The sequence below is a fragment of the Ranitomeya variabilis genome, chromosome 7, assembly GCF_051348905.1.
Source record: "Ranitomeya variabilis isolate aRanVar5 chromosome 7, aRanVar5.hap1, whole genome shotgun sequence".
NCBI classification, from domain to species: Eukaryota; Metazoa; Chordata; class Amphibia; order Anura; family Dendrobatidae; genus Ranitomeya; species Ranitomeya variabilis.
In genome coordinates this window covers 74,007,461-74,029,842 of record NC_135238.1, presented here as the reverse complement: position 1 = coordinate 74,029,842, position 22,382 = coordinate 74,007,461, and positions in this window count along the sequence as shown.

Below are 22,382 nucleotides of genomic sequence, written 5' to 3'. Positions count from 1 at the left end.
TCCAAGTAGGTTGACTCAAAGTTACAGACACCAAACCATGCTGAAAAGACATATTGTCAGGACTCTGAACATTTTTTACCTTTTGTGCATTACTGCCCTTTTCCAAGATGGCGTCTTTGGTCTCATGTGCACTGTGTCTTCCTGCTATAAAACTTCACCCCAGCCTTCAGTCTGTGCTAGAGTATTCTGCCTTGCATCCAGCTCCTGATCTCTGATTACTCCCTGGCTATATACCTGCTCCTGTGAACCTGTGTGGTGATCCTGCTACTCTGCTCTGAGTTCCTGCTGCAAACACCAGTTTCCAGTAATCCTCCTTCATCTGCTGCTCATGTTTACTTCCATCTGCATTTGCTGGACATGTAAGCTGTTTCTGCTCTGCAAAGACCTGAGACTATTAACCTGGCTTCCCTGGTTGAGCTAAGATATGATTTGAACTGCCTTATAAGCTTATCTATCTGTGTTTGGACTAAGACAAGGATTTATTCGTGTCAAGTATCCTCAAGAATAACTTTGCTTCATAGACTTTCTGCTTGCTTGCATCTTCCTCTGAAGTTTCCTATAGACTGCTAATCTGCATTTAATATTTACTCCAAGTGTTGTGGACTTGAGTTTCTCTCTGCACCTGTTTGAATCACCGTGTGATAATATAGACTTTACCACTTATAAAACTGTGTCCTGTAGTTGTCTTGTTCCACGCAAAGAGTCTCCTGAGTTATCCCCTATAATTATTACACATATATACTGTAGTATCTGCAATTATGTTTTTGAGTCAAGATAAAATGGCCATTTCTAAATTCGTATTGTAAGTTCATAACTTCTTTATGAAATCCCCAAACCACATTTTCATTCAAAACATGTTATACATATTTAAAATAATTCTAATCTTAAAAACATATGTTTATAATAAATTCCCAATATAGAAATAAATATAATAAAACTATATTTTGTCCTTTACAATTATGTGAACATAAATGAACTGTCCCATTATTTGTTGTTTTTTTTTTAAATACATTTAAATTCAAACTCTCTATTCAGTCTCAATGTTTTTAACTTTTATTCTCCAATTTTTTTTTACTTAAATTAAATTGAAATCTGCTAAATTTGTATAACTCTTTAGAGAACTAATACCTGTGTTACAAATGAGAACGTTTATTTGAAAAGCACAGACATTCACACCTTTTTAACCATTTTTTATAGTTTTGATTAAAAATTACTTACTGTTTACAGCTCCAATGCAAACCTATATGTCCCCATGGTTACATCCTACAAGCAATATAATCTTTACAGGTGTCTCCAACTTATTGCTTACAGAATGAATGCAGGAAATAGAGTAGGAGGCAAATGAAAGTATTTGCCTTTGTAACAGAAAGGTCTTCTGTAGACAAAATATAGTACATTTTTACTATCAAATCTATTTGCAAAGTTTCCTTTTTTATACATTGGATTAAAAAAGTTTTCAAATGTGTACACACACTTTAATTTCAGCTTTCATTAAGGACAACTATTTATTGGCATCCAGAAATATAGTTTTAAAAACTTGCTAGTGATTCATATGTATTATATTATTACTGACACACATTATTTTTTCAAGTTGTGTGATATCACAGGAATAAAGAATTACTATTACATTTACCATATATTGGAAAATGTTTTATTCGACTAGATTAGCAAGATTGCCTTCAGTTTTCCTTGTACTGAACCTAAATGCTGTCTGTTCAGAATAAATGTGCTTTATAGAGTGTAGCTAACTGCATGACTGCTGATGTTGAATAAATATGTAGCTTTTATTATTAACACAGAAATATACAAAATGATTTAATAATGTTGAGCTATGCAATGAATTTCAACTACCTTCAAGGACACTTTATTCAATATCTCTGAATAATAAATTGATACTTCTTATAAGGAGATCATTTTGGGGTTGATGCAACTACAAAAATACACCTTACTATAAGTGTGTTATCATTTGCTATAAATCTTGATTTATTTGTTGATCTGGTGTATAGTACTTGTTGTGACAAATAAAGAAATTGTAAATGTATATACAATGGAAATTAAGGATTTACCCCACTACATGTTCAAGTATCCTGTTATTAATATATAGGAACATATATACATTTTCTATATACAGGTGCTTCTCACAAAATTAGAATATCATCAAAATGTCAATTTATTTCAGTTTTTCAATACAAAAGTGAAACTCCTATATTATATAGAGTCATTACAAATAGAGTGATCTGTTCCACGTGTTTATTTCTGTTAATGTTAATGACTATGGCTTACAGCCATTGAAAATCCAAAAGTCATTATCTCAGTAAATTAGAATGCTTTATAACACCAGCTTAAAAAATGATTAGAAAATCCAAAACGTTGGCTTACTGAAATGTATGTTCAGTAAATGCACTCAATACTTGGTCGGGGCTCCTTTTGCATCAGTTATTGCATCAATATGATGGCATGGAGGTGATCAGTCTGTGGCACTGGTGAGGTGTTATGGAAGCCCAGGTTGCTTTGATAGCAGCCTTCAGCTCATCTTCATTGTTGGGTCTGGGGTCTCTCATCTTCCTCTTGACAATTCTCTATGGAGTTAAGTTCAAGCAAGTTTACTGGCCAATCAAGCACAGTGATACTGTTGTTTTCATACCAGGTATTGGTACTTTTGGCTGTGTGGACAGGTGCTAAGTCGTGCTGGAGAATTCAATTTCCATCTCCAAAAAGCTTGTCGGCGGAGGGAAGCATGAAGTGCTCTAAAATTTCCTAGTAGACAGCTGCACTGTCTTTCATCTTAATAAAAGCACAGTGGACCTACACCAGCAGATTACATGGCTCCCCAAACCATCACTGATTGTGAAAAATTCACTCTACACCAAAAGCAGTGTGGATTGTGTGCCTCTTCACTCTTCCTCCAGACTCTGGGACCTTTATTTCCAAATGAAATGCAAAATTTACTTTAATCTGAAAACAACACCTTGGACCACTGAGTAACAGTCCAGTTCTTTTTCTCCTTGGCCCAGGTAAGACACTTCTGGTGTTGTCTATTGGTCATGAGTGGCTTGAAATAAGGAATTCGACATTTGTAGCCCATGTCCTGGATACGACTTTGTGTGGTAGCTCTTGAACACTCTGCACTCAGCACTCTGTGAATAGCCAACTTCTTTAGAAATAACCATTTGTGGCTTACCCTCCTTGTGGAGTGTGCCAATGACTGTCTTCTGGACATCTGACAAGTCAGCAGACTTCTACCATGCAGCCAAGTGCATCAGCCCAGGCTTTCACTTCTACCATGCAGCAGAGTGCAGCAGCCCAGACTTCAACTCCCACCATGCATCAACAGGAAGGAAAAGGCTGAGGAAGCAGCAAAACAAAGGCCAGGAAGTGCAAAGGAAAGATACATTAACCACCCACTCCACCTTCACCTCCGAATGTGTCTTTGTTTTCTAGTCTCTCCACACCTTCCCTTGGTTCCTTCCCATCCAATGTGTCAATCACTTCCAACTTGTTTTCTACTCCTAATGTGTCCTTTTCCCCCAATATGTCCTCTTTCAATGTTTTTGACCCAATCCCACAATTGTCTGCCACTTCTACTTCCCCAACCACCCCAAGCCTACCATCACAGCCCGACTCCCCAGGTCCACCATGTCACTCCCTCCCACAGAATCTGAAAATAATCAAATTTTCATTAAAAAAAAAATAAATTTGTTTTTAATTTTGTTAATAAAAATTATTTTGATTCACAGTAACTGGCTCACTGTGTTTTCTTTATCTCTTTATTTAAACGTGTGTATCTTTGAGTGTATTGTTGAGTGAAGTATTTTTCACTTTATTTAAACATGTGTATTATTGAGTGTATTGTTGAGTGAAGTATTAAAGGGTGTTACAGCTAAGGTGTTTAGTATTAAACTTACATTAAAAGTGAAAATATAACAGTCAGAAAAAAGTACAGGTACATAACATTACAGGTACATTTGACTTATTTACAGCTTAAGCCATTTCACCTTGCCATACACATGTCCAATATCAGAGACAAAGTAGGCATCAAATTTAACCCTAATTTGGGCAATTTCCACTGTAGTCCTCAGAGGGTGAGCATGACAATCCGGCAATGTGGTATTAACAGGTTCATCAAGTTCGAAGTGTGGTTGCTCTTTTGCCAGGATGTAATTATGCAAAACAACACATGCTTTCACAACCTCATCAATTGTCTCTTTTTTAAGATTTATTGGTGATCCCAAAATGTGTCATTTAGTTGCCAGCAAACCAAAGGCACATTCCATATTTCTTCGTGCCCTTGTCAGTCTGTAGTTGAAAATTCTTTTGCTGTGATTCAAGTCCCAACTTGAGTATGGTTTTATGAGGTTGGTACACATTTGAAACACCTTCAGTGTTTGGTAGAGGTTGTGGCAGTGGAAAATTGAAATTATTAGCGTACAAAAGTTGTCCCACATCAGAGTTTTTGAAAGTCTGTGAGTTATTTCCTCTTCCAAATGAGTCAACATCATCAGCAACAAATCTACATTCAGCATCCTCTATCGCCATGAGAACAATGGAAAATATTTTTTATAATTGAAGTACTCGGATCCACTTCCAGCAGGTTTCAGAATCCGAATGTGTTTGCCATCCACAGCCCCCACACAGTTTTGAAAATTAAAAAATTTCCTTGAATTTTTCTTCATTTTTCAGGCAGAGTTCAGTTGTGGGTTGGGGGAAGAATTCTGCACGCAGAACATCACACAATGCATGGCAGGTGTCTCCAACAATCCCAGAAAGGGTGGACAGTCCTATCCGAAACTGAAAATGTAAAGATGTTAAGGTCTCTCCGGTAGCCAGGAATCTGTGGAAAAAAAAGAAAATGGGAAAAAAAATCAGTACATGGCTTTTATATCAAGAATATTATTTACAGGTGTTTCTTTTTCAAAATGACAAACCTTAGGGTCATCAACAGACGTTCCTCAGCAGGAATTGCTCCACGTAGTTGCGTGTCCTGCCTGGTGATGGATCCTGATTGGGATAATTGTGGTAAATCTCTGCACTGCTGAATCACTAGAATTCAAGAATTATTAGTACATGTTGCATTATTATTCTACATGTTTCATAGTTCAAGACTCCTTCATCACTGTGGTGTATCCTGATGAAGGAAACTTGAACTCTGAAATGCATAGAATAATAAAGCCACATGTGCTAATAATTCTGGAATTCAAGTGATTCAGCAGCGCAGAGATTTACCACAATTATCCCAATCTGTATATAACATCTAACGGCTGGTCCTTCCTAGACTCCGGGATCTGCAGCAGTGAATTATTTCAATGCTTCAACTCAGCTACATCTGTTGAGTGCAATCCTATGGATTAACCTTTTAACCTCCTCAGATAAGACACTATTTGCACTCTTTCCTTCAACAGTTTTCATATGGTGAGGAATCCTCTCACACGATGCAGCAATACATCAAAGCTGTGTTCAGACATCCTCATGTATTCAAAAAACGTTTGTGGGTTTTCACGAAGATCTGTGTACAATGAGTGGTAGGCTCCACGGCTCTCTTGGACTTCAACAATGGGGTGTTGTCAATAGCGACAATGACGTCTTCACCGTCTTTCTCTTCTCCTTTCTTCCTCACAAGCCACAGCAAAAGCAATTGCCAGTTTCAATGATAATTCCAGAATCAGATTGAAGCTCTCCATGCAGGCAATGTTCGATACGAACCCTGAACTTTCCAGATTGGGTTTTGCTCATCGCTAGATACAGTATAATATATAATGGATGACAAAAAAAAAGCAATTAAGTCACTAGTACATGAGAGTAAAATGATGGTCACTTGTCTTAGATCAGGGCTGTCAAACTCATATTCACCAAGGGCCACTCCAATTTAATGGTTGTCCCCAAAGGGCCATTTGTCCTGTCCAGGACATGCTTTTCCCTGCACAGAGCAGTGCATGCCCCTGTATAAGGCATGTCACGGTGGATCAGCTCTTTACCAGTCGCTGTCACATCTTCCCTGGATCTCACTGAAATCATGGACAGCTATGGCTGCAGCTTCCAGTCACTTGTCATTGTTGTTGGTGCTGAAAGTTGCTGATAAACTGCTGGTTCAATGCAGAATACAACTGGACCCTATTCTTGGCCTAATCTGAGGAATGTGCATCAATAGAAAAAGGGATCCTCAAGTGAGAATACCACTTTTATCTGCTGCTCCATTCTTTGGTATACTGGCAGAGTGTTCTGTGAGGGCTAATCCCAAACTCCCAACCCCCCCCTTCTGAAGACCTGATAAAGAGGTTCTGTAGAAGCAGGTTAACCACCACTTTAGCTCAGCAAAGCCAATATCTCAGTTCTGCAGAGATGGTTGGTGGGATTAACCCTGTAGTCAGTCAACAATCCCCCTGCTTCCGAACAGTAGTCAGTCAACAATGCCCCTGCTTCTGAACAGCAAAATAAGGCAGCATGCTTTCAGCAATTATGTTGCGGTAAGCATGCTGCTGATCTTCCCCTTCTGGAAGTTACCTAGAGGTCTTCTGCTCATCTTTGCCTGATCTTCTCCTGGCTGTGTGGGCTGGCGATCGCCATGCTGGATCTGGAGGCGACCATGAGTCCTCTCCTTCTTCCCAGCTTCCTCTTCTTCTGCCTGATCTCGTTGTGGCACTGCGCATGTGCAGCAGTGTCTTGGTAACAGGAGAGGCATTCTGCCCCCTGGATTGACTGATGAATGGGGCACGAGTGACATCATGTCAGTGAGCGGCCTGGATACATTCGGCCTCACTGCTGCGGCATTCATCATGTTTCATGGATCAGTGATCCAGGTAAGATGAAAAGACAGCCAGAAGCAGGAGAAGACATCACGGGGAACCGATAGACTGCACTCCATGACCCAAGGAGCTTCAGCTGCGACAGTTAAGTATGTCAGTTTTTTTGCTCTAGCATGATAATACTCCTTTAAGGCCAGCCAGAAGAGACACTGGGTAAGCTGCTGAAAAGGCAGCCACAGGAATTCCCAGCAATTGGGGTCCTGTATATTTTACCCCAGGTATGTTCAGCCCTAGATGTTTTGTTCCCTGCATGTTGACCCCAAAAGTTGAGGGTGAAACATCTGGGGTAAAAATGTTAGGTGCAAAACATCAGATGGCGACACATCCAGAGACAAAATGCTGTAGGAGAAACACCAGTGGTGAACTGCTGGGGGCGAACTGCTGGGGTGAAACATTGATGATGGATGGGAATTCATGAACCACAAGGGTACAAACATCCAGGGTTGAACTGCCGGGGGCAAACTTCTGGGTGTGAAATATCTGGGGGCAAACTGCCGGGTGCGAAGCATCCGGGGCGAAATGGGCGAACTGCTGAGGGCAAAATGTGTGGGGGTGAAATATGTGGGAGTGAAACATCCTGGGGGCCAAATGCTGGGGATGAAATGTATGGGGGTGAAATGTACCCGGGGTGAAATGTACCCAGGGGTGAACTGCTGGGGGCGAACTGCTTCGGGTGAAATGAGCAGGGGTGAAATGTGCAGGGGTGAAACATCCTGGGGGCCAAATGCTGGAGATGAAATGTGCGGGGGCGAAATGTACCCATGGGCGAAATGCTGTTGGCGAACTGCTTGGGGTGAAATGTGCAGGGGTGAAATGTGCAGTTGCGAAACCTCCTGGGGGCCAAATTCTGGGGATGAAATGTGCGTGGGCAAAATGTACCCAGGGGCGAACTGCTGGGTGCAAACTTCTGGGTGTGAAATGTGTGGGGGTGAAAAGTGCACGGGCAAAACATCCTGGGGGTAAAATGCTGGGGACGAAATGTGCGGGGGTGAAATGTACCCAGGGGCGAACTGCTGGGGGCGAACTGATGGGACGAAACATTGATGACGGATGGGAATTCATGAACCATAAGGGTACAAACATCCAGGGTGTAACTGCCAGGGGCGAACTGCTGGGTGTGAAACATCTGGGGGCAAACTGCTGGCGAGAAGCATCCAGTGCAAAATGGGCAAACTGCTGGTGGCAAAATGTGCGAGGGTGAAATATGCGGGAGCAAAGCATCCTGGGGGCCAAATGCTGGAGATGAAATGTGCGGGGGCGATATGTACCCTTGGGCGAACTCTTGGGGGCGAAATGTGCGGGGGTGAAATGTGCAGGAGCAAACCATCCTGGGGGCTAAATGCTGGGGACGAAATGTGCGGGGGCGAAATGTACCCTGGTGCGAACTGCTGGGGACGAAACATCCTATAGCTATATACATATATATTTATATATATACAGTGAGGGAAATAAGTATTTGGTCCCTTGCTGATTTCTTAAGTTTGCCTACTGACAAAGACATGAACAGTCTACATTGTTTAAGGGTAGGTTAATTTTAACATTGAGAAATAGGATATCAAAAATAAATCCAGAAAATCACTTTGTATAAATTACATAAACTTATTTGCATTTTGCAGTGAGAAATAAGTATTTGATCACTCTGACAAACAAGACTTTTCCCTTTAGTGACCGGGCCAATTTTTAAAAATCTGACCAGCGTTACTTATTACATACTAATAACTCTGGAATGCTTCACCATATCCCATTGATTTTGAGATAGTTTTTTTCGGGACACATCATACTTTATGGTAATGGCACATTTATGTTGATATTAGACGGTGGCCCGATTCTAATGCATCGGGTATTCTAGAATATGTATGCAATTTGTAAATGTACAGCAATTTGGTTCATCAGTTCAGCATCACACTTTTCGTTTTCTTTTAGGTTCATCCTTGTATTCTAGAATATGTATGCATAGTATATTGTACAGCCCACGCAGTATATTGCACAGCCACGCAGTACATTGTGCAGCCCACGTAGTACATTGCGCAGCCACGCAGTACATTGTGCAGCCCACGCAGTACATTGTGCAGCCACGCAGTACATTGCGCAGCCCACGTAGTATATTGCACAGCCCACGCAGTACACTGCGCAGCCCACGCAGTACATTGCGCAGCCCACGCAGTACACTGCATGTCCACGTAGTATATTACCCAGTCACGTAGTATAATGCTTCATGCAGTTATGGCCCCATAGATGCCCCATATAATGCTCCATGCAGTTCTTTATGGCCCCATAGATGCCCCATATAATGCTCCATGCAGTTATGGCCCCATAGATGCCCCATATAATGCTCCATGCAGTTCTTTATGACCCCATAGATGCCCCATATAATGCCCCATATATTGCTCCATGCAGTTATGGCCCCATAGATGCTCTATATAATGCTCCATGCAGTTATGGCCCCATAGATGGCCCATATAATGCTCCATGCAGTTATGGCCCCATAGATGCCCCATGTAATGCTCCATGCAGTTCTTTATGGCCCCATAGACGCTCCATACAGCATTGTGCCACATGTAATTCTGCTGCTGAGGCAATAAAAACAAAATATCACATACTCACCTCTCGTCGCTACTCCTCAGCGTCCCATCTCTCCGCACTGACTGTTCAGGCAGAGGGCGGCACAGTTATATACTGCGTGGGCTGTGCTATATACTATGTGCCCTGTGTTATATACTGCGTGGCCTGTGTTATATACTGCGTGGCTGCTATATACTGCGTGGGCTGTGTTATATAGTAAGTGGGCTGTGTTATATATAGTGCGTGGCCTGTATTAACGCATCTGGTATTCTAGAATATGTATGTATGTATATAGCAGCCACATAGTATATAGCACAGGCCACGTACTATTTGTCTGCTATATACTACATGCCTCCTATATACTAAGTATATAACACTGCCCATGTAGTATATAGCACAGCCCCTGCAGTATATCACACAGCACACGTAGTATATAACACTGCCCATGTAGTATATAGCACAGCCCTGCAGTATATCACACACCTCACTTAGTATATAACACTGCCCATGTAGTATAGCACAGCCCCTGCAGTATATCACACAGCCCACGTAGTATATAACACTGCCATGTAGTATATAGCACAGCCCCCGCAGTATATCACACAGCCCACGCAGTATATAACACTGGCCACGTAGTATATAGCAGCCCCTGCAGTATATCACACAGCCCACGCAGTATTTAGCAGTGTGGGCACCATATCCCTGTCGCTGATTGTTCGCAGCCGGCCACTTAGTATATATAGCGTAGTATTCTAGAATATGTATGTAGTTTATTTATGAAGATTGAAGAATAATGCAATAATGGGTAAAATATATTTATTATCATTAAATTTTATTAGTCATAGAACTTAATACAATTGAATGAAATTATGAAACAGATCATAAAAATATATAAACCACATTAGATGAACTGTAACTGTATTTAAATAAATCATTGGACAAAAGAAGGACATTGACACTATAATATATTTATTAACAATATCAAGCCAAAATATTTTTGTACACCACATTTCTTGTGAATACATTTTGACTACCTATAAGCAACTTTCCTTGTAAAGGGGTAGGAAGAACTTGCACCTTGACGTTGGATCTCATTTTAACTCTTGAAAATGCAACGTAGAGTTGTCCATGACCAAAAACGGGCTGCGGTAGATATATGCCAACACGGTGTAGAGTTTGACCTTGTGACTTGTTTATTGTCATGGCAAAGGCTGGTGTTGTGAATTTGGTTTCTGGGCTCCCCCGGTGGTCACTGGTGGTACTGAACTTGTGTGCTTCATCGCCTCTGTTCACCTGTTTCCATCAGGATGTGGGAGTTGTCTATTTAGCCTTGCTCCTCAGTCATTTCTATGCCGGCCAACAATGTTACCAGAAGCCTTTCTGTTGCATGTTCCTGCTCCTAGACTACTATCAGCTAAGTTGGACTTGTAGTCCTAAGTTTGTTTTGCATTTTTGTTCCAGTTCTCTGTGTTTGAATATTTCTGAGGCTGGAAGCTCTTGTGAGCTGAAATTGCCACTCTGGTGTCATGAGTTGATATTAGAGTCTTAAAGTAATTTAAGGATGGTGTTTTGAAAGGGTTTTCAGCTGACTGTGTAGTTCCCTTTTCTGTCTTCCTACTATCTAGTAAGCGGACCTCAATTTGCTAAACCTATCTTCATACTTCGTATGTCAATTTCCTCTAAAATCACCGACATTATATGTGGGGGCTACTGTCTGCCTTTTGGGGAAAATTTCTCTAGAGGTAAGCCAGGTCTGTATTTTCCTCTGCTAGGGTCAGTCAGTTCTCCGGCTGGCGCTGGGCGTCTAGGGATAAAACGTAGGCACGCTACCCGGCCACTGTTAGTTGTGCGGTAGGTTTAGCTCACAGTCAGCTCGAGTTCCCATCTTCCAAGAGCTAGTCCTTTTGTATGCTTTACTACGGTCTCTTGCCATTGAGAACGATGACAGTTTGGCCGGCCAAGGGTTAAAATAATTGGCAGAAGAAAGGAGAGAAAAGAAGTCTGCAGAGAATTTTTTTTTTTTTTTTTCCTGAGTTTGCTCATTAGTTGATTCACTAGCATCTCTGCTTACTGCAGCCTTCGTCTCTCTCTCCTTCTAATCCTTGAATGGTTCTGATTTCACCTGATGAAAATGGATCCTCAGAGTTTAGCTACAGGTCTGAACAATCTCGCTATGAAGGTTCAAAGTTTACAGGATTTTGTAATTCATGCTCCTATATCTGAACCTAGAGTACCTTTGCCTGAATTTTTCTCCGGGGATAGATCTCGCTTCCAGAATTTCAAACATAATTGTAAATTATTTTTGTCTCTGAGATCTCGCTCCGCTGGAGATCCTGCACAGCAGGTCAGGATTGTAATTTCCTTGCTCCGGGGCGACCCTCAGGATTGGGCATTTGCTTTGGCACCAGGGGATCCTGCGTTGCTCAATGTGGATGCGTTTTTCCTGGCTTTGGGGTTGCTTTATGAGGAACCTCATTTAGAGATTCAGGCTGAAAAAGCCTTGATGGCCCTGTCTCAAGGGCAAGATGAGGCTGAAATATACTGCCAAAAATTTCGTAAGTGGTCTGTGCTTACTCAGTGGAATGAGTGCGCCCTGGCGGCGAATTTCAGAGAGGGTCTCTCTGATGCCATTAAAGATGTTATGGTGGGGTTCCCTGTGCCAGCAGGTCTGAATGAGTCCATGACAATGGCTATTCAGATTGATCGGCGTTTGCGGGAGCGCAAACCTGTGCACCATTTGGCGGTGTCTACTGAGAAGGCGCCAGAGATTATGCAATGTGATAGAATTCTGTCCAGAAGCGAACAACAGAATTTTAGGCGAAAAAATGGGTTATGCTTCTATTGTGGCGATTCAACTCATGTTATATCAGCATGCTCTAAACGTACTAAGAAGGTTGATAAGTCTGTTTCAATTGGTACTTTACAGTCCAAGTTTATTCTATCTGTGACCCTGATTTGCTCTTTATCGTCTATTACCGCGGACGCCTATGTCGACTCTGGCGCCGCTTTGAGTCTTATGGATTGGTCCTTTGCCAAACGCTGTGGGTTTAATTTAGAGCCTCTGGAAGTTCCTATACCTCTGAAGGGTATTGACTCCACGCCATTGGCTAGTAATAAACCACAATACTGGACACAAGTAACTATGCGTATTAATCCGGATCACCAGGAGATTATTCGCTTCCTTGTGTTGTATAATCTACATGATGTGTTGGTGCTTGGATTGCCATGGCTGCAATCTCATAACCCAGTCCTCGACTGGAAAGCAATGTCTGTGTTAAGCTGGGGATGTCAGGGGACTCATGGGGACGTACCTTTGGTTTCCATTTCGTCATCTATTCCCTCTGAGATTCCGGAATTTTTATCTGATTATCGTGACGTTTTTGAGGAGCCTAAACTTGGTTCACTACCTCCGCACAGAGATTGCGATTGTACAATAGATCTGATTCCGGGCAGTAAGTTTCCAAAGGGTCGTTTATTTAATCTATCTGTGCCTGAACATGCTGCTATGTGGGAATATATTAAGGAGTCCTTGGAAAAGGGACATATTCGTCCTTCGTCATCTCCCTTAGGAGCCGGTTTTTTCTTTGTATCTAAAAAAGATGGCTCTTTGAGGCCGTGTATTGATTATCGGCTTTTGAATAAAATCACGGTTAAATATCAGTATCCTTTGCCACTGCTTACTGATTTGTTTGCTCGAATAAAGGGGGCCAAGTGGTTCTCTAAGATTGATCTTCGTGGGGCGTATAATTTAGTGCGAATTAAGCAGGGGGATGAGTGGAAAACCGCATTTAATACGCCTGAGGGCCATTTTGAGTATTTAGTAATGCCTTTTGGTCTTTCAAATGCCCCTTCAGTCTTTCAGTCTTTTATGCATGACATTTTCCGTGAATATTTGGATAAATTTATGATTGTGTATCTGGATGATATTTTGATTTTTTTCGGACGACTGGGACTCTCATGTCCAACAGGTCAGGAGGGTTTTTCAGGTTTTGCGCTCTAATTCCTTGTGTGTAAAGGGTTCTAAGTGCGTTTTTGGGGTTCAAAAGATTTCGTTTTTGGGGTACATTTTTTCCCCCTCTTCCATTGAGATGGACCCTGTCAAGGTTCAGGCTATTTGTGATTGGACGCAACCCTCTTCTCTTAAGAGCCTTCAGAAGTTTTTCGGCTTTGCTAATTTTTATCGTCGATTTATAACTGGTTTTTCTGATGTTGCTAAACCGTTGACTGATTTGACTAAGAAGGGTGCTGATGTTGCTGATTGGTCCCCTGCTGCTGTGGAGGCCTTTCGGGAGCTTAAGCGCCGCTTTTCTTCCGCCCCTGTATTGCGTCAGCCTGATGTTACTTTTCCTTTTCAGGTTGAGGTCGATGCTTCAGAAATCGGAGCTGGGGCGGTTTTGTCGCAGAAAAGTTCCGACTGCTCCGTGATGAGACCTTGCGCGTTCTTTTCTCGTAAATTTTCGCCCGCTGAGCGAAATTATGATATTGGTAATCGGGAGCTCTTGGCTATGAAGTGGGCTTTTGAGGAGTGGCGTCATTGGCTTGAGGGGGCTAGACATCAGGTGGTGGTATTGACCGACCACAAGAATTTGATTTATCTTGAGTCTGCCAGGCGCCTGAATCCTAGACAGGCGCGCTGGTCGTTATTTTTCTCTCGGTTTAATTTTGTGGTTTCTTACCTACCGGGTTCTAAAAATGTGAAGGAGGATGCCCTTTCTAGGAGTTTTGAGCCTGATTCCCCTGGTAATTCTGAACCTACAGGTATCCTTAAGGATGGAGTGATATTATCTGCTGTTTCCCCAGACTTGCGACGGGTCTTGCAGGAGTTTCAGGCGGATAGACCTGATCGTTGCCCGCCTGGTAGAATGTTTGTTCCTGATGATTGGACCAGTAGAGTCATCTCGGAGGTCCATTCTTCTGCGTTAGCTGGTCATCCTGGAATTTTTGGTACCAGGTATTTGGTGGCTAGGTCCTTCTGGTGGCCTTCCCTGTCGCGAGATGTGCGAGGTTTTGTGCAGTCTTGTGATGTTTGTGCTCGGGCCAAGCCTTGTTGTTCTCGGGCTAGTGGATTGTTGTTATCTTTGCCTATTCCGAAGAGGCCTTGGACTCACATCTCCATGGATTTTATTTCTGATCTCCCTGTTTCCCAGAAGATGTCTGTCATCTGGGTGGTGTGTGACCGTTTCTCTAAGATGGTCCATTTGGTTCCCTTGCCTAAATTGCCTTCCTCATCCGAGCTGGTTCCTCTGTTTTTTCAAAATGTGGTTCGCTTGCATGGTATTCCGGAGAATATCGTGTCTGACAGGGGAACCCAATTCGTGTCTAGATTTTGGCGAGCGTTCTTTGCTAGGATGGGCATTGATTTGTCTTTTTCGTCTGCTTTCCATCCTCAGACTAATGGCCAGACCGAGCGAACTAATCAGACCTTGGAGACTTATTTGAGGTGTTTTGTGTCTGCGGATCAGGATGATTGGATTGCCTTTTTGCCCTTGGCGGAGTTTGCCCTCAATAATCGGGCTAGTTCTGCCACCTTGGTTTCTCCTTTCTTCTGTAATTCGGGGTTTCATCCTCGTTTCTCTTCCGGTCAGGTGGAGTCTCCGGATTGTCCTGGAGTGGATGCTGTGGTGGAGAGGTTGCATCAGATTTGGGGGCATGTGGTGGACAATTTGAAGTTGTCCCAGGAGAAGACTCAGCATTTTGCCAACCGCCGTCGTCGTGTTGGTCCTCGTCTTTGTGTTGGGGACTTGGTGTGGTTGTCTTCTCGTTTTGTCCCTATGAAGGTTTCTTCTCCTAAGTTTAAGCCTCTGTTCATCGGCCCGTACAAGATATTGGAGATTCTTAACCCTGTGTCCTTTCGTTTGGACCTCCCTGCATCTTTTTCTATTCATAATGTCTTCCATCGGTCATTGTTGCGCAGGTATGAGGTACCGGTTGTGCCTTCCGTTGAGCCTCCTGCTCCGGTGTTGGTTGAGGGTGAGTTGGAGTACGTTGTCGAGAAGATCTTGGACTCCCGTGTTTCCAGACGGAGACTTCAGTATCTGGTCAAGTGGAAGGGCTACGGTCAGGAGGATAATTATTGGGTGACAGCCTCTGATGTTCATGCCTCCGATTTGGTCCGTGCCTTTCATAGGGCTCATCCTGATCGCCCTGGTGGTTCTGGTGAGGGTTCGGTGCCCCCTCCTTGAGGGGGGGGTACTGTTGTGAATTTGGTTTCTGGGCTCCCCCGGTGGTCACTGGTGGTACTGAACTTGTGTGCTTCATCGCCTCTGTTCACCTGTTTCCATCAGGATGTGGGAGTTGTCTATTTAGCCTTGCTCCTCAGTCATTTCTATGCCGGCCAACAATGTTACCAGAAGCCTTTCTGTTGCATGTTCCTGCTCCTAGACTACTATCAGCTAAGTTGGACTTGTAGTCCTAAGTTTGTTTTGCATTTTTGTTCCAGTTCTCTGTGTTTGAATATTTCTGAGGCTGGAAGCTCTTGTGAGCTGAAATTGCCACTCTGGTGTCATGAGTTGATATTAGAGTCTTAAAGTAATTTAAGGATGGTGTTTTGAAAGGGTTTTCAGCTGACTGTGTAGTTCCCTTTTCTGTCTTCCTACTATCTAGTAAGCGGACCTCAATTTGCTAAACCTATCTTCATACTTCGTATGTCAATTTCCTCTAAAATCACCGACATTATATGTGGGGGCTACTGTCTGCCTTTTGGGGAAAATTTCTCTAGAGGTAAGCCAGGTCTGTATTTTCCTCTGCTAGGGTCAGTCAGTTCTCCGGCTGGCGCTGGGCGTCTAGGGATAAAACGTAGGCACGCTACCCGGCCACTGTTAGTTGTGCGGTAGGTTTAGCTCACAGTCAGCTCGAGTTCCCATCTTCCAAGAGCTAGTCCTTTTGTATGCTTTACTACGGTCTCTTGCCATTGAGAACGATGACAGGCTGGTTTTATTGGAAACTGTCGACACCGAAGCATAAATGGAAGACCCGTGTCTGAAGGACATAAATCAATGCGTGGAATGAACACTTCATCTCCTTTTTCTGATCCAGTGATCAGCTTGAATGATGTGAGAATGGAGTCCAGTAACAATAAGGCGAGTTCCATTACATAGACCATTTTTCGTATTTAGATTCCGCAGCAACATTATGATTGCTCCAACTTTCAGTTGAAGTCTGTTGGATGGCATTCCTGATGGCGTAAGACTATTTAAAAATTCAACTGGATAATGCTCTCATTCATCTTCATTGTCTACATCCACTGAATCATCACTTTTATACAACTTATACTCACCAGGCATTCTATCCATCACCTGGGAATTTAGCAGAGCCACGTCATCATTCTTGGGACAGAGAATTGCATGAGAAGAGGCCCTCTCAACACTGCTTTGGTCGTTCACATCAATTTCAATGCATTGTCCAAAAACATCAGTTACGATGCAGTCAGTGCACAACATGTCTTCTGGTATTTCAATAATATCTTCTCCAAGGTTGTATTCATTGCTAAGTTCACCGTTGCCAAGTTTAAGAAGCCAGTTGCTATACTCTGGGTCCGAAGATCGCATATTGTTAATTAGTTGGAGTTTATTGAACTGTTTCCAAAGGTCAGCCATTTTTAAGCTGGACTCCATAACATCTGTTCTTGTTCCATTTGGTATGACTGGAAGGCATTGCCTAAAATCTCCGCCAATGACAAAAACTTTACCTCCAAATGGAATTTTATTTTTTTCAGCAACATTTGTAGTCATTACTTCACGCAGAAGTCTGTCAATTAAGCTCAAAGCATATTTGGATGCCATGGTGCACTCGTCAAGTATGAAAACATGTGCATTTTTTAACAGTCTTCCTGCAAATGTGTCTTGTTTCATTCTGGAAATCGAGATTTCATTGACTGGAACTGGTATCCCAAAGATTGAATGGATAGTGCGACCTCCTCGTAAAAGGTTTGCTGCAATCCCTGTTGTAGCCAACGGCAATACGACTTTTCCCAACCCTCTAACGTGATGCATTATAACTTCACAGAGGTATGTTTTACCGCTCTCTCCTGGACCATCAATAAAGAAACATTTTGGCCTTGCATCTGCTTGGTTTTTTATAGCGCTCACAATAGTGTCATATGTAGTGTTGAGCGATACTTTCCGATATCGGAAAGTATCGGTATCGGAAAGTATCGGCCGATACCGTCAAAATATCGGATCCAATCCGATACCGATACCCGATCCCAATGCAAGTCAATGGGACGAAAATATCGGAATTAAAATAAACCCTTTATACACTTGTAGGTTCATTCTACATGAAGGAAAACAACTAAGAATAATGTAGGATGTATTGGGGGACGTGGCGGAGACATTAAAGGCACAGAGGTTTAGCCCAATGTAATAGAATAGCAGGATTTTTTTTTTTTTTTATGACGTTCGGCGTTAGAAAGAATTTGACTATGTTATTATTTTTTTTTTTTATGTCACATATTGATGTTTCACTATCACTACTTCAACGCCCTTCACCTTCTTTTTTACTTCTCCCACGCTTTCTTCTTCATTATCCTCATCATCAGCTTCTTTGACATCAACTTCTTCACCTTATTCATCTTCTTCTTCATCTTCTACCTATTATTTTTTGGGTTACATTGTTCATATTCTTTTTATTTTACTATTATCTTCATCATATTCTACTTCTTCATCATATTCTTATTTGTGACAGGCATTCCCGTAGTTGTTATCTATAAAAGTTTGAAGATTACACCTTCCGTTCTGCCTGTCACAAAACAGTTACATTTGTCCGCGTTCAGTTTGGCCTGCAGCATCAGGTTTATCCAGGGGCACCACGAGGAGGAACGGACTCACCCCCATACACTGCTTAGTCTTCTTCTGCTTATAATTTAGATAATATTTTTTGCTCTGATATTTAGTGTTATGCTTAATGTTCTTCTGCTCTTTGTTCTGCAGCCTCTTGTTCTTCTGCTTCTCGGTCTTCCAGGTCGTCGTCGTCTCCAGGGTTGTCGTCTCCGGGGTCGTCGTCATCGGGGTGGTCTTCAGGGTCGTCGTCTCCGCGGTCGTCGTCATCACGGTGGTCTTCAGGGTCATCGTCTCCAGGGTCGTCGTCATCACGGTGGTTGTCGTCTCTGGTGTCGTCGTCATCTTAGGGGTGTTCTTCCGGGTCATCGTGTTTAGTCTCTTGAACTTGGAAATGTAGCAGAAGGTACAAGAAGGCTGAGAAAATGCCGAGAACCAGCTGATGGAACTGGAACTCGGATGGCTACCCGAAGGTCCAAGAGCCAATGGAACTACCGAGGACCAGCTGACGTTACTGGAACCCGGTTACTAAGCAGGAGGTACCCGTGCCTGAAAGCACTACCAAGGACCACCTGACGTTGGTGGAACTTGGATACCCAGAGGGAGGCACCTAAGCCAAAGGCTCTGCCCGGAACCAGCTGACGGTACTGGAACCAGGATGGGGAGCAGAAGGTACAAGAGCAAAAGACACTGCCGAGAACCAGCTGACGGTGCTGGAACCCGGATGGGTAGCCGAAGGTCCAAGAGCCAATGGAACTACCGAGGACCAGCTGACGTTACTGGAACCCGGTTACTAAGCAGGAGGTACCCGTGCCTGAAAGCACTACCAAGGACCACCTGACGTTGGTGGAACTCGGATACCCAGAGGGAGGCACCTAAGCCAAAGGCTCTGCCCGGAACCAGCTGACGGTACTGGAACCAGGATGGGGAGCAGAAGTTACAAGAGCAAGTGTCTGCGTGGCTTTTGCAGGACACAATGCCGGCTGCACAGCAGGGGAACAGCTGGCGGTGCTGAACCCCACTGACACATTGGCTGGTGTTTTTCTCTGTGCAGCTAGCAGTACCGGGCCCCAACTGGCGGTGTTGGAGCCCAGGGCTCTGCAGGGGGAGCAGAGTGTAGGCCGAAGCCTAATTGAACCAATTTCAAAGGTAACCTTTAACCCCCCCTCAGGGGTTACAAAGTAGAAGAGCCACAGCTTATGCAGCAGTAGTGCTGCACAAGTCAAAGGTTGCTCTTTTAATTTCGCTCCTTGCACACGCTGAGTGAAACACGTATAACATTTAGCCCTTTATACAGTCAAACTGTGTTGGAGGCGCGAGTTCCCTTTGTAATGAGACGCAGCACAGATGTCAAGAATCCCACCTTGGTGCTGGGTGCAGCCTCCTGAGCGTTGTTATTTGCTGTACAGGAGTCTGCGCTGTCGTGTTATCCCCTGGCCTAGCGCTGTTAGCGCTGCCCATGTTCTGGCATCATTTAATGTCGGCCGGTGCGTTTCGCGATGACCATGAATCCCAGCCCCGCAGTGTCTTAACATTGTTAAAACACTGCGGGGCTGGGATTCAGGGCCTGGCGCAGCACATATGTTCGCCTCTCACACTCGGGTCCTTACACCCGCTTCAGACTGTGCGGCGTCATCTGATCCCTTATCGCATGCCACGGCCATGAAGCCGCACAGTCCGCAGAAGGCGGAAGGAGATGAGGGACAGGCGAACTGATGCACTGATCATGCCCATCAATCACACCCTCGCAGTCCCAATAACTAAGACAACGAGGGGCGTTGTGTGGGTCAGGGCGGCCGCAGAGGCGCAGGCAGCCAAACCATGATGCCAGAAGACGGGCAGCGCTACCAAGGGGGTTGCAGCGTGTCATTACAAAGGAAAGTCACACCACCGGGACGGTTAAATGGTCACACAGAGGACACATTTTAGACGTGTTTTCAGTTCCACATGTGCGAGGAGAATACGTTTATGAGCCACCTTGCACACATGCAGCATTACCGCTGTACAAGGTGGCCTTTAAAACGTACAAACGCCTGGGGGAGGGGGGACAGGTTCCCTTCAATTTCAGTTCTTGTGTCTGCGTGGCTTTTGCAGGACACGATGCCGGCTGCACAGCAGGGGAACAGCTGGCGGTGCTGAACCCCACTGACACATTGGCTGGTGTTTTTCTCTGTGCAGCTAGCAGTACCGGGCCCCAACTGGCGGTGTTGGAGCCCGGGGTCAGCAGGAGGAGGAGATGGAGCAGAGTGTAGGCCGAAGCCTGCACTGGCGGCAGCTTTTGGGTCTGTTGTGCCTGCGTGGCAGTTGCAGGACACGTTGCCGGCTGCACAGCAGGGGAACAGCTGGCGGTGCTGAACCCCACTGACACATTGGCTGGTGTTTTTCTCTGTGCAGCTAGCAGTACCGGGCCCCAACTGGCGGTGTTGGAGCCCAGGGCTCTGCAGGGGGAGCAGAGTGTAGGCCGAAGCCTAATTGAACCAATTTCAAAGGTAACCTTTAACCCCCCCTCAGGGGTTACAAAGTAGAAGAGCCACAGCTTATGCAGCAGTAGTGCTGCACAAGTCAAAGGTTGCTCTTTTAATTTCGCTCCTTGCACACGCTGAGTGAAACACGTATAACATTTAGCCCTTTATACAGTCAAACTGTGTTGGAGGCGCGAGTTCCCTTTGTAATGAGACGCAGCACAGATGTCAAGAATCCTACCTTGGTGCTGGGTGCAGCCTCCTGAGCGTTGTTATTTGCTGTACAGGAGTCTGCGCTGTCGTGTTATCCCCTGGCCTAGCGCTGTTAGCGCTGCCCATGTTCTGGCATCATTTAATGTCGGCCGGTGCGTTTCGCGATGACCATGAATCCCAGCCCCGCAGTGTCTTAACATTGTTAAAACACTGCGGGGCTGGGATTCAGGGCCTGGCGCAGCACATATGTTCGCCTCTCACACTCGGGTCCTTACACCCGCTTCAGACTGTGCGGCGTCATCTGATCCCTTATCGCATGCCACGGCCATGAAGCCGCACAGTCCGCAGAAGGCGGAAGGAGATGAGGGACAGGCGAACTGATGCACTGATCATGCCCATCAATCACACCCTCGCAGTCCCAATAACTAAGACAACGAGGGGCGTTGTGTGGGTCAGGGCGGCCGCAGAGGCGCAGGCAGCCAAACCATGATGCCAGAAGACGGGCAGCGCTACCAAGGGGGTTGCAGCGTGTCATTACAAAGGAAAGTCACACCACCGGGACGGTTAAATGGTCACACAGAGGACACATTTTAGACGTGTTTTCAGTTCCACATGTGCGAGGAGAATACGTTTATGAGCCACCTTGCACACATGCAGCATTACCGCTGTACAAGGTGGCCTTTAAAACGTACAAACGCCTGGGGGAGGGGGGACAGGTTCCCTTCAATTTCAGTTCTTGTGTCTGCGTGGCTTTTGCAGGACACGATGCCGGCTGCACAGCAGGGGAACAGCTGGCGGTGCTGAACCCCACTGACACATTGGCTGGTGTTTTTCTCTGTGCAGCTAGCAGTACCGGGCCCCAACTGGCGGTGTTGGAGCCCGGGGTCAGCAGGAGGAGGAGATGGAGCAGAGTGTAGGCCGAAGCCTGCACTGGCGGCAGCTTTTGGGTCTGTTGTGCCTGCGTGGCAGTTGCAGGACACGTTGCCGGCTGCACAGCAGGGGAACAGCTGGCGGTGCTGAACCCCACTGACACATTGGCTGGTGTTTTTCTCTGTGCAGCTAGCAGTACCGGGCCCCAACTGGCGGTGTTGGAGCCCAGGGCTCTGCAGGGGGAGCAGAGTGTAGGCCGAAGCCTAATTGAACCAATTTCAAAGGTAACCTTTAACCCCCCCTCAGGGGTTACAAAGTAGAAGAGCCACAGCTTATGCAGCAGTAGTGCTGCACAAGTCAAAGGTTGCTCTTTTAATTTCGCTCCTTGCACACGCTGAGTGAAACACGTATAACATTTAGCCCTTTATACAGTCAAACTGTGTTGGAGGCGCGAGTTCCCTTTGTAATGAGACGCAGCACAGATGTCAAGAATCCTACCTTGGTGCTGGGTGCAGCCTCCTGAGCGTTGTTATTTGCTGTACAGGAGTCTGCGCTGTCGTGTTATCCCCTGGCCTAGCGCTGTTAGCGCTGCCCATGTTCTGGCATCATTTAATGTCGGCCGGTGCGTTTCGCGATGACCATGAATCCCAGCCCCGCAGTGTCTTAACATTGTTAAAACACTGCGGGGCTGGGATTCAGGG